The following is a 14,235-nucleotide window of genomic DNA, read 5'->3' as shown; positions in this document are numbered from 1 at the left end:
AAAATACTTTTTCTAGTTTTTAAAACAGTAAACTTTGCTTTGCTTTAAACTTCTTTTTAACATACATATTTTAAAGTTGACTTTCAATAATATTTTACAAACTTTAAAAATTAGTCAAATATTTAAACTATAAAATACCTATCTGGGGGATTCCTAGACATGCAATTGAGGGGATTTCTAAGAGGATGAACTTTGATAAAATTTCGTATAAAGAATTATTAATTTGGTCACGTTCGGATTGGCATTTAAAATCTCTAGATGTATTAAGGCAAGAAAATATTCTACAGTCATGGTTTCAATATTTACAAATGGTGGACAGGTGGACTGTAGATAAGAAAGAAGGAATAAGACTAGAAGATGGAAATCTGGTTATTCAGATTAAACATCAGAGTCAGGCCCACATAAAAAGAATTTACAATGCTTTAATAGAATTAGACTCTGAAACAGAATTGTTTAAAGACTGTATGATTAAATGGGCTCAGAATATCCAGGATCCGATCCCATTGGACTTATGGGAGACAATTTGGATTAGAAATGTTAAATTTACACAAGCTCAAAATTTGAGGGAAAATTTTTATAAAATGTTTTACAGATGGCATTTAGATCCTAAAAAATTATCTTGTATGTATCCAAATTTACAACCCAAATGTTGGAGATGTGGTAATATGGATGCGACATATTTTCATGTTTGGTGGAATTGTAAAAAGGTAAAGTCTTTTTGGATTATGATTTGGTGGAACATTCAAAAGATTTTTAAAAGGAAGATAAAGTTCACCCCTCAATTATTCCTATTGGGTATCTTTGTGGATTTAAATGACAAAGAAACTACTTTAATGTTGAATTTATTAACTGCAGCAAGGTTATTAGTAGGCTCGTATTGGAAGAAGGACTCGTTGCCTACTTTAGAAGAATGGATATTTAAAGTTTCTAACTTTGCAGAAATGGCAAAAAATTCTGCTTATTTGAAGGATCATACACAAGAAAGATATATTATTGTATGGAGAAGATGGATAGATTATATTCAGAAAAAATATGGGACTATAAAGTTTCATTTATTTTATGAGTAAATTTTATAGTAACTGTTGTAGAGATTTGTTTATATGACTTAATTTAAGGGGAGTTAAAGGTTAAGTATGATGTTTTTTTGTTTTTTTTTCTCTTTTTTCCTTCTTTTTTTCTTTTTTTTTTATTATTGTTAACTTTCTTATTAATAACCCTGTACTCTGCTCTGGGAAGCGACAGGGGGGTTGAGGGTGGGTGGGTGGGTGAGTGAGTGAGTGGGTGGGTAATGATAATATAGTCATGGTAAATGCTTGGGCATTTCCCCTCCCCTCTCATCCCTCTCACACGTTCATGTGTGTGAGAGGGATGAGAGGGGAGGAAGGAGTTGGGAGGAAGTAGGATGGTTAGAGGAGAAGGGGAGGGGAAGAGAGTAGGAGGGGAGGAGAGAAAGAGGAAGGAAGTAGGCAACGTTTAGAGATGGTGGACGCAGCCTGGGGGGAATGGGCAGGTGGTACCAATGGTTAGGAATTTATTTTAATTGAATTGTATTTTGTATGAATAAATGGAAAATAAAAACTTTTTAATAATAATAAAAAAAATTAGTCAAATATTATATATAAAGGGGAAAAACCCTTCTTTTTAAACACAAAGCACAAAATTAGATTAAAGCTTTCATTTAATTATATATATTTCACACCAATAAAAATCCAATTAACTTTAATTAGCTCATTGGATTTGAACCTCTCCCTTAAGTTTATCCTCACAGAATAAAAACCTTTTCTTCTCATATTTTAAAATGTAATTAATAATATTTTACAAACTTTGGGAATTATTCAATATTACATAGACATGTAATTACATAGGACAGAAAGCATACATTTAAAAACTCATTTTATAAGTACAAAACTACTTTAGAACTTTCTTTCAATACATATATGAAATTTATAAAAAATCCATCCTAACTAATTAAGTCATTAAATTTAAGTCACTCCCTCCAACTTATCTTCATAGAATAAAGTCTTTTTCTTCTCAGGAATGTCTATCAAGCCTCTTTTCTTCAAGAAATTCTCATCCTTGTTAATATCCATGAAAAAATGTCCTAAAGTTGTTCGCTATTAGTCAATTGCAAAAGGCGGCCTTACTAGGAACTGCTTCCATCCTGCGACGATATCTGAAAACAATCTCTTTCCACCTGAGCAGAAAGGAAACTGCCCCAATAGCAGAGGAACAAAAGATCAACTCCTAGTAGACAAAATGATCTTGGAAAACTGCAAGAAAAGGAAGACCAATCTGAATGTGGCATGAATTGACTACAAAAAGGACATGGCTATCAAACATCAAAAACATCTACCAGACTATCCCATCTCCTTTACATGGATGATCTGAAGCTGTATGGAAAAACATCATCTGAAATAGAATCGCTGCTCAACATTGTCCGTATATATAGCCAAGATATTGTTATGGAGTTTGGCTTGGACAAATGTGCCACACTTACTATCAAACAAGGAAAAGTAGTGAAAACTAAAGGAATCAAGATGCCCCACGAAAATAACATTAAGAGTCTGGATGAGGAAGATTACTACAAATACTTGGGTATCCTTCAAGCTGACAACATCAAGCACACTGAAGTTAAGAAAAAGATTAGAGGTGAATACATCAAGAGAGTGAAGAAGATCTTAAAGCCCAAACTCAATGGAGGAAATACCATAAAGGCAATCAACACCTGGGCAATCCCAGTCATTATGTACACAGCTGGAATAGTGGACTGGACTCAAGCAGAACTAAAAGCAATGGATAGGCAGACCAGAAAAATAATGACAATGAATCATGCCCTTCATCCACGCAGTGACATTGACAGACTTTATCTACCAAGGCAAATAGGTGGGCGTGGAATGCTACAAGTACATCAGATGGTTGAAGAAGAAAAAATGGCTTTGGAAGAATATCTGAAGAACAATGATGAAGATGCACTGAAATTAGTATATCAGGAAGGCTTACTGACTACTGGAGAGACCAAACTGGCCTACAAGAAAGACCAAATGAAGAACAGAATAGAGGCATGGGAAGACAAAGCACTACATGGCCAATATATTAAAAAAATAGCTGGGAAAGCAGATAATAACAAGACCTGGCAATGGCTAAGAGCAGGAAAATTGAAGAAAGAGACCGAGGGACTAATTCTGGCTGCACAAGACCAAGCCTTAAGGACAAATGCATATAAAGTCAAAATTGAGAAGACAGCAACAGACAGTAAGTGCCGCCTATGCAAAGAAGCTGAAGAAACAGTGGACCACCTGGTAAGCTGTTGCAAGAAGATTGCACAGATTGACTACAAGCAGCGGCATGACAAAGTAGCAACAATGGTGCATTGGAAGATCTGCAAAAAATATCATTTGCCTGTAAAAAAAAAACTGAGAAAGTCATAGAAAATGATAAAATTAAACTGCTCTGGGACTTCAGAATTCAAACAGACAAGCACCTGCAACATAACACCCCAGACTTAACAATTGTCGATAAGAAAGACAAAAAAGTCTGGATAGTGGACGTGGCAGTGCCTGGAGATAGCAGAATAGAAGAGAAAGAACTGGAGAAGATAACAAAATACAAAGACCTACAAATAGAAATAGAAAGACTGTGGCAAAAGCAAGCAAGGGTAGTACCAATAGTCATAGGCTCCTTGGGTGCAATCCCAAAACAACTGGAGTACCACTTGAACACCATTGGCATTGACAAATTCGCTATTAGTCAATTGCAAAAGGCAGCCTTACTAGGAACTGCTTCCATCCTGCGACGATATCTGTAATACCATCAAACATCCACATCTGCCTATCCCAGGTCCTGGGTAAGGACTCGATAGGTAGACAAAATGCCAAATCCAGTCTGAACATCTGGCTGACTGTGCGATGATCCATAATAATAATAATAAAGTTGTAAAGGTCCCAAATCAGCCCATTGTAATTTTACATTATGGTCTTATCAGATGCTACCTTCTGGTAGTAAAGTTCACTCAGAGACATTTTATTTGATTAACTCTAATTTGGATGAAGTCAGGAAACTACTTCTTCAAGTCCACAAGGTTTGGATTTGGCAAATATATTGGCAAGCCTGTATTGCAAATTCTATTTTAATTCAGCCTTCCTTCCATCAGTAAAGAGAAAAGTGAAGCTATCCCAACAATGTTTCCAGAAAGAAGGGAATTAAGAAATTATCTCCTAGAGTCACAGTTTCATTGATGTGCAATTGTGCTACTAACAATAAGTTGTTATTTATAATCAGCACAATTAACTTTAATCAGAGCAGAAGCCAGGCATCTGAGGAAGTGAGATCAGCCTAATGAGTAGCTGTTCCACTTCAGTTCACTTCACTGGATCTGAGTGAAGCTCTAGCCTTTGTTTGATTATGACTCTGTTTGACGTTAACACTTTGCAAAGCCATTCTCTTTTCTAGCCCACAGCAAGTCTCCATGTAAGAATCAAACTAATCAATCCAAATTCAGTACATAAGAGTGAACCACACAGAAGCAATCTGGACTGTACAAATATCCAAATTTTGGGCCAAGGGAACCTGTAATCAGCACGTAAGATGTTAATCACACAGCCTGAAGCAACCAAACTCCTTGATTTCAATGGAAGAGGATAAGTCATATACCCATTTGATCAATGCCAATACCTGAAGGCAGGGGTCCTCAAACTTGGCCCTTTTATGACTTGTGGACTTCAACTCCCAGAATTCCTCAGCCAGCGTGCCTGGCTGATGAATTCTGGGAGTTGAAGTCCACAAGTCATAAAGGGCCAAGTTTGAAGACCCTTGCCTTAAGGTCAATAGGACTTACAGAAACATGATGTATCCATGGTTAAGTGTTGTCATGATTTTATATCCTGACCCAGTCATCAACATAAAGGGAAAGTGGGCTGCTTTGATTTTTCAGGTATCTTCCATTTAAAAGATATAAAACTATATATATATATATACATATACATATACATATACAGCATATATGGCATTCACTGATAATAATTTGGCATTCAGTGATAATCATTTAAAGGAGTTTCTAATATAGATCATTCTGGATTGGAATTCTCAGGAATAGACTTTCATAATGTAGGTTTTGACACCATTAAAGAAATATTTTAAAAAATAATAATAACGATAATATTACACAACTTAAAATATAAAATAGATGTTTTAATGCTTAATGATCTATCTCCATTAGATTCCTGCAAACAGTATACCTTTTTTAGTTTAAAAATCATGAGTGCTTCTTTTCCTGAGACCACGTTCCAGGGAAAAATATTAACATGAACAAATGGGATGAGCCTCTGTGCGAGTAGAAATGAAGAAGATCAGGTGTGTGGTGTTGTCTAAGGTTGAATGTTTCCAGAAGCTTTTTCTCATTTTGTTGTCAGTACCAACCCCATAATAATAAGCAGTTTTATAAATTGACAGATTTATCATTTTGACATACAATTTTCTGTGTACCTTTTTCAAAGCCCTGGTTAAGCGATGAAGATATTTCTATTTGTATCTGAATTGATTATGAAACTGCACAGATATTTGCTTGGTATTCAGATTATTTTCCCTAACCCCAACCATCATCTATTGTTTTTCCTTATGGAAATACAGTATCATTAAATTAAAATCTGAAATCAAAATGTTATTCTTTGGGACTAAATTAATTGGAAGTGTTACAGGCCAACTTTAATAGAAAAAAGAAGGTATATTGACAGTGTAGGAAAACATTTTTATTTTAATTTGGCCAAGATTTGATTCTGTTCAATACCTCTTCTTACTTATAACTCCTATATTGTATTGCCCACATATCTATATCCTTCTCCATCTCCTCCCCATCTCTATCTATCTATCTATCTATCTATCTATCTATCTATCTATCTATCTATCTATCTATCTATCTATCTATCTATCTATCTATCTACCCACTACCTGTCTCTCTCTATCATCTACTGATGCTTTATTTCAATTAAATTTATATATCAGTGATTGCATGACCTCTGTAGATACCATATGCTAAATAAATACTAATAATCCTTTTGAACTAAACACAGTCTTTCCTGTTTCCATTGGCTCCTGCTGTCATGGTTCCGACAGATAGAGAAAAATAAAGCAGAACTCTGAGGCTTGCAATTTCATCAAAGAACATGTTTATTGGTAACAAAGTATTGGCATGATCAATGATCTGAATACCCCCATAACAATTCCCCAGTTACAAAGTATAAAGTTTCCACCCCCAAAACTATGTAAGCATTCCCCAATAAATGCAATTGTTGGGCTTTCTCGGACAACGCCCAGGTCCTGGTCATGGGAGCAACAGATGACCTTGGTTCCCATGGGACAGCTGATTGTTTTGACTAGCAAAGCACCTGGGCATGCCACCTCCCTCCCTTCCATGTGGCAACCTCAAATGAGAGGGAAAATGGCTGCAGCCAGGCTCATTTGCAGAGTTGACACCTGTATTAGAAATGTAGCTTGAAGATTTTTATTATTACAGTTCATTGTGGAGTCAGTCAGATCTTCAAACTGGATTTGGCATTTTCTCCATCTATTGAGTCCTTCCCAATAGGGATAGGCAGGTGTTGATGTTGGATGGTATTAAAGGAATCATCAAAGGATGTAAATTGCTCCAAGCAAAGCTGGTGAATTTGTCAATGCTGATGATGTTCAAGTGGTCCTCCAATTGTTTTGTGATTGCCCCCAAACCACCTATTACTGTTGCTACTACCTTTGCTTTTTTGCCTCAGTCATTCCATTTTTGTTTGCAAGTCTTCGTATTTTCTTATTTTCTCCACTTCTTTCTCTTCTGTTGTCTCCAAGTATTGCCAAATCCACTATCCACTCTTAGTATTACTAATAAATTTATATACCACCCATCTCACTGTTGAGCAACTCTGACATATTAAAACCTTAAACTGGGGAACATGTTTGTAGTGTAGTGTGGTGTGTGTGTGTGTGTGTGTGTGTGTGTGTGTATAGCATATGCATCTATAACTATGAACTGCTTGGAATTTGGGGCAGTGTACAAATTTTGGAAAATTCTTTAAACTCAAACATTGTCACAGAATCAAAAGGGGATACATTGGCTATTGAGGGCAACTCCTGCTCAGAGCTGAGATACAAAAAGGGCATATTTTATCTAAACTCTACTTGAATATATCCAGAGAAGAGGAACCTTCCACCTTCCCAGTGGTAACTATTCTTACTGTTGGGAAGATTTTTGTCTAACATTTAGTCAAAATCTGCATTTCAACAAGAAATTGTCTGTTATCTACATAATATCATTTGAAATATTAAAAGGGTGATAATATATAAGCTACTCAATCATTTCTTCTCAAAACATTCCTAGTCCCTCAACTTTGTTTTCATACATTCATGATTCACTGATCTTCACTATGTAAACTGCAGCAAGTACAATACAAAAGAAGCAGATTTTGCAGTGAAGCAGGACAACTGATAGGAGCCACAAGAACACTCATGAGGTTGGATTGTAGGCCATGGATTATTTAGTTTTGATTCTGCCCTCTAGCCTCCTGGATTCATCCCCTTTGGCTGGTTATCAGACCTAAATGGTCTTGGTCTCCAGTTACTATCACTTAAGGCCAGTTTAGCCTGTAATAAAGCCTACATCGTCCATGATTTATTTTAGGTAACAAGTCACTGAGATTCATCTTCAGACTGGAACTTGATGAAATTCATGAAGTGGTGAATGCATGCCTGAAAGACAAGATGATTCTGCTGAGCTGTGGTCCTCCTCAAGAAGCCATTTCTAGATCCAAAGGACTTGGATAATTCCCATTCTGTAAGGAACGTCCTAGGTAGATCAGCAAGACAGCACACCAGGAACGCTCCAGGATCCAACAAGGTTTATTGCGCGTTGTAGGAAAACAAAGTTTGCCCTGGGAAGGCTCCGTCCCCGCGCGTTAAATGTTACACCGCGTCACGCCCACCATACACACCCTACTCAGGCCTTATAAGGGAACCCCGCCCATGCTCCACCCATCCGCCCCACCCCGTGATAGACTCCACCCTCCGGATCCTCTGCCGTTTCCCCACAGCCAGTCCGAACAACAGCAAACCCCGTGATATAACTCCATCCTTCAGTTCCCCTTCTTTCGCTGACATTAGGACCTGTCAGACCCAGCGTCTCTTCCAGGGCCGTGTTTCACCGTTTACAGTCACTCCGGCAGCTTCCCCATCACGTGAGGAATCCATGCGCGCAATCAACCGACGCCGGCGGTGTAGGTGCCGTTCCGCCGGGGCTGCCTGGATGCGCCAGACCGTCAACTCAAGCCGCGCTGGATGCTATGAATAGCCGGGTAGGTGTCACGCTGGGTCTGACATTCGGCTTCCCCTCACCACAACTCCCCCTGGAAGAAAAGATAACTGATAAACCACAGAGTTTATGCTATTCAACTACCCCTTTCCTTTCCCCCCCGCTGTAGCCTTTCATGATACCTCTTGACCAACCCAGGGGCGGATACATCCTCCCTCGGTACCCAGGAGGCTTCGGACAAGGGATACCCCTTCCATAAGACCAGGTAATACAATCTTCCTCCCCGTAGCCGTGAGTCGACTATGTCCTCTATTTCATACCGTCCTGGTGTGACAGGACCTGGGGGTTGGTCATGGGGGACTCTCCCTAAGGGCTTCAATAAACTTACGTGGAATGTCGGATGTATTTTACCTAGTAGTTTTGGCAATGCGAGCTTCACCGTTACAGGGTTGATGATCTGCACTATGCGAAAGGAGCCGATATATTTCGGTGCCAGTTTCCTGCATGGGACCTGTAACTTAATATATTTGGTGGACAAATATACGCTATCCCCCACCCGTAATTGGACTGGTTGTCGACGACCCTTATAAGCGTGGTACTTAGTCGCCTGTGTTGCCTGGCTTAGCGCCTGTTTCACCCTATTCCATACCTGGCCCGCTCGAGCAAGCCAGTCGTCTGATCGCTGTAAAAGGGGTTCCGATGACATACATCCGGGCACGGAGACCATGTCATGCCCATAAACAACCTGAAAGGGGGTCAACCCGGTGCTTTTATGTACCGCGTTGTTATACGCTAGCTCTGCAAACGGTACAAAGTCCACCCAATCCGACTGTTGGTAGGAGACATAACAGCGTAGGTACCGCTCGATGGCTGCATTTGCCCGTTCCGCCGCCCCGTTGGTGCAAGGGTGGTATGCCGAGCTTAGTCCTTGCGTGGTCCCGATGCTGGCTAGAAAGCCGCGCCAAAAACGGGCCGTGAATTGTACACCACGGTCTGAAATAACCCGACGGGGCGCCCCGTGTAGTCTGTAAATATGTTGCACAAACATCTTAGCTAACTTTCTTGCCGAGGGTAGACCCTTGCAGGGGATAAAGTGTGCCTGCTTTGAAAATAGGTCGACCACTGTCCAAATAACCGTGTAGCCTCTCACATTTGGCAGGTCTACAATGAAGTCCATCCCGATATCCTGCCATGGCCGGTTCGGGTCAGATACCTGCTGCAGTAATCCCATTGGCTTTTTCGGTATTGTTTTTGCCTGTGCGCATATGTGACATCCTTTGACATACTCTTCAATGTCTTTCCTCATCCCTGGCCACCAGAACTGGCGTCTCACTAAATGCAATGTCTTTACAAAACCGAAATGGCCAGCTAATTTTGAGTCATGGCATCTGTGATATACTCGGTTCCTTAGCCCCTGTGGGACATATAGCTTATCTCCATGCCAGGCTAGGTCATCACGACGACTTAAGACTCCGGGGTTAGCTAAGATCCAGGGATCTGTTAACAAGGCCGATCTCAGCTCATCCTCGAAGGTTACCAACTGTGCACTCACCTCAGGTTTGTGGAGGTATGATAGCGTGAATCACCTGCTCTCTCCTGCTATTATACTGCGGTAGCCTGGACAATGCGTCCGCTAGGAAGTTCTTTCCCCCCGGAACGACCTTCAGATGGAACCTGAACCGTTGGAAGTATTGCGCCCATCGGACGTGTTTGGGTGCCAATCTTCTTGGAGTTTGGAGGACTGTGAGGTTCTGGTGATCCGTCCACACCTCAAAGGGGTGCTATGCGCCCTCCAACAAATGGCGCCAGGTAGACAGAGCCCATTTCACAGCAAACGCCTCCTTTTCCCACACTGCCCATCGTCGTTCCGTTTCGGTGAACTTCTTGGAGGTGTAGGCGCACGGTTGTAATAGACCTTCTGCATTGCGTTGCAACAATATCGCCCCAACAGCGACATCGCTGGCATCGGCCTGGACAACGAATGGTCGGCCTGGGTCGGGGTGCACCAGTATGGGCTCCTGTGCAAATAGTCTCTTAAGGGATTCAAAGGCCTGTTGACAGGTTACAGTCCAGGCGAGAGGTTGTCCCGGACGGGGTTTGCCAGCTATATGCTTGGTGCGCAATAGCTGAGTCAATGGCAGGGCTACATCAGCAAATGAGGGGATGAACTGCCGGTAAAAGTTCGCAAACCCCAGGAACCGCTGTAGTTGACGTCGGGTTTTTGGAGCTTGCCATTCTAATACGCACTGTACCTTACTAGGGTCCATCTCTATCCCTGCCGCAGAAACCCTGAATCCGAGATAATCAATACGCTCCTTGTGGAATTCGCACTTTGATAATTTACAGTAGAGCTGAGCATCTAACAATTTGCGCAAAACTGTGCGCACCAATTCCACATGTTCCTCTACTGACTGTGAATAGATCAATATGTCGTCCAGGTACACAAGAACACCCTTGTATAAGTGGTCATGCAACACTTCGTTAATAAGCTGCATAAATACAGCTGGGGCTCCTTGTAACCCGAAAGGCATTACCTTGAACTGATAACTGCCTAACGGACAGTTAAAGGTTGTCTTCCACTCATCCCCTTCCCTGATTCGAACCCTGTAGTACGCCTCACGGAAATCCAGTTTTGTAAAGATAGTTCCAGTAGCCAAATGGGTCAGAAGGTCTTTCATAAGTGGCAGGGGATACACCTGCTCTATGCATACCGCATTGAGACCCCTGAAGTCCACGCATAACCTCAAGCCCCCATCCTTTTTGCCCTGGAATAACACAGGAGCGGCCATCCGAGACCGTGCCGGCTCTATAAAGCCTCTGGCCAAGTTCTTATCTACGTACTTCCTCATCTCCTGTAACTCCGCGAATGTCATTGGGTACATTCGGGACTTTGGAAGTTTGGCTCCAGGAATAAGTTCAATTGCGCAATCTGTACGCCTATGGGGAGGCAAACTGTCGCACTCCTGCTCACTAAAGACCATTGCGAGATCATCATACACTGATGGATATTTGAACTGCTCCCCATCCTTTATTAGATCTGCCACCTCCCCCTTCCCATTGCTAATGAGCCTCTCCGGAACCGGTGGTTGAGGACCTACTGCAAGGCGTAGGTGGCGAGCTCCATCTGCCCACCATATGGTTGGTGTCCATTTATCCAACCACGCCAGGCCTAGAATAATAGACTCTGACATGGAGGGGACCACTATAAATCTTAATACCTCCCAATGCGCACCTACTTCCATCCTAACGGGTTCAGTCACTAACGTGGTCGATGCTCCTCCTAATAGGGACCCATCCACCTGCTCAAAGCGGATTGGGGATTTCAATCGGGTTACCCTTATATGCATCTGTTGCGCCACCCCCTTGCTAATAAGACATCTGGTACAACCGGTATCAACTAACGCCTGGAATGGCTTCGGTTCCCCAGTGACCGGACTTGTTAATGTTATTGGAATGTTAAACGGAACTATAGGTTCACTTACCATGGGATCCTCCACTGGACCCTCCTCCTCGTATTCGTGGAGCGCCGGGGGTGCATCACCAGGGGTTTGTTGGAGTGGCATCTGACCCGTATGGTAAGCAACTCGAGACTTCTCTGCGGATTTCTTCGGCGTGATACCCGGTCTACCGATTGCCGTCGGTGTGCCAGTCAGCTCGGTTAGGTCGGCCACCCCACACTCTGCAGCCCGGTGGCCCGGTCGGTTACAGCGAAAGCACCTGAATACGGGCTTCGGTCGGGCGGTACCCGGTACGGCCTGAGTAACGCCCCCCCCGGACCGGTCTGGAGCACGGCGCGCTTGTGGTTTGTCTGCACGTACGTCAGGACGGTCCCTCAATCCAAACTCCAACTCCATAGCAGCTTTAAACCAGTCGACTAGGTGTCCTACAACCCCTCTGACCGCGCAGGCGCGACGTATGTCCGAGTCCAGGCCAGCCTGGAAGTGATGGATCAGTAACCGATCTGGCCACGACCTCAGCCTCCCAGCCGCCTTTTGAAACTCGCGGATATATATCTTCACCGGTCTACCCCTCTGTCGTAAGCCTACCAATTGGGCCTCGGCTCTTTGTAGACGGGTTGGGTCATCGAACCTTGCCCTCAGTGCCTCGAGGAACAGCCCTACGTCGGTTAACTCTCTTGCTTGCTCGCTGTATAGATCCGCGGCCCAAGCAGCAGCCTCTCCCTGCAAACATGCTGTGACCGCCACCACCATTGCCCAATTGGAAGAGTATAGGGCGGTAAAGCGGTCCAGATGATTGAGCACGTGGCTCAGGAATACTGCTAACCGATCTGAGTCACCGTCGAACGTGAGCGTGATCGGGGGGGGATTCCATACCACGTTCTGTGGCCATGGGGTTGGCGCCAGGCCTTCGTATGGAGCATTCCCCGGGTGTAGTATAGGACGAGATCCCTCCCCCATGGACCCCGCCCTTAGCCTATCAGCACCTAGAGATTGACCTGCCGCCGGGCGCGGCCCCAGTCCATAACGGGGTCGTTCCGCTTCAACCCGCCCCGGGTCTGGGTCCTGGAATGCTTTCATTTCCATCCCTGGACTTGACAGGTGGAAACGGGAGGAATAGGCCGGACTGCCCTTAACAGGACTACGGAGCGTTGCAGGATGAAGACGTTCCCCGAACTGCTCTCTCAGAACATCCAAAGTATACTGTCCTGGAGCCGTGGAGCAGCTCCATTCCTCCTCCGGATCTCCAGTCACCCGGCGTTCCCTCCATCCAGTGAAACTCGGCGCTAACCGCCGTCCCCTATTGTCCTCTGGTCCTTCCAATGCCGAACCTAGCCACCAGTCACCCTCAGTCCCCACCGGGCGTTGTAGCCCTAAACTTGGTTCCAGCTCCGCCGGAACGCGAACCCTCTCCTTTGGCCGCACTACCGGCTGCTTGGCTACTGCGCCGCCGACGTCCGGGCCCTCCAGCTGCTCGTCGGGCTCCGCCGCCTCCGCAGCCTCCACCGGGTCCGCCCCTTGTGTTCCCTCCGCCATAACGCTGCAGGCAACCGGCGTCGATCGGCAATAAAGGTGAGGGCAAACTTACTGTAAGGAACGTCCTAGGTAGATCAGCAACACAGCACACCAGGAACGCTCCAGGATCCAACAAGGTTTATTGCGCGTTGTAGGAAAACAAAGTTTGCCCTGGGAAGGCTCCGTCCCCGCGCGTTAAATGTTACACCGCGTCACGCCCACCATACACACCCTAATCAGGCCTTATAAGGGAACCCCGCCCATGCTCCACCCATCCGCCCCACCCCGTGATAGATTCCACCCTCCGGATCCTCTGCCGTTTCCCCACAGCCAGTCCGAACAACAGCAAACCCCGTGATATGACTCCATCCTTCAGTTCCCCTTCTTTCGCTGACATTAGGACCTGTCAGACCCAGCGTCTCTTCCAGGGCCGTGTTTCACCGTTTACAGTCACTCCGGCAGCTTCCCCATCACGTGAGGAATCCATGCGCGCAATCAACCGACGCCGGCGGTGTAGGTGCCGTTCCGCCGGGGCTGCCTGGATGCGCCAGACCGTCAACTCAAGCCGCGCTGGATGCTATGAATAGCCGGGTAGGTGTCACGCTGGGTCTGACACATTCTATTTACAACTTTTTTTTAAAAAACGGGGAAGATAGTTTAAATGTTGATTGGATTGCAGATTCAAAGAGCCACAAAAAAGATCCTTTTCAGTCTGGTTTCAGATAGAAATATAGCAATGATAATGCATTGATCATACTTTTTGATGAATGATGATGGGCTTGAGGTAGGAGAAGTGTGTCTTTCTTAATCCTCTGTGATCTTTCAGCAGCCTTTGATACCATCAACCATGGTATTCCTCTACTGGCTCAGGGGATTTGGAGTGGCTGGCACAATATAATAAATAGTTCTCCTTCTTTCCTCATGGCCAGTTCCAGAGAGTGGGGTGTGTGTGTGTGTGTGTGTGTGTGTGTGTGT

Source organism: Crotalus tigris, unplaced genomic scaffold, assembly GCF_016545835.1.
Source record: "Crotalus tigris isolate CLP2741 ecotype Arizona unplaced genomic scaffold, ASM1654583v1 scf7180000020708.443673, whole genome shotgun sequence".
Lineage (NCBI taxonomy): Eukaryota > Metazoa > Chordata > Lepidosauria > Squamata > Viperidae > Crotalus > Crotalus tigris.
The sequence above is the reverse complement of the archived record's forward strand: the minus strand, read 5'-3'. Positions refer to the sequence as shown.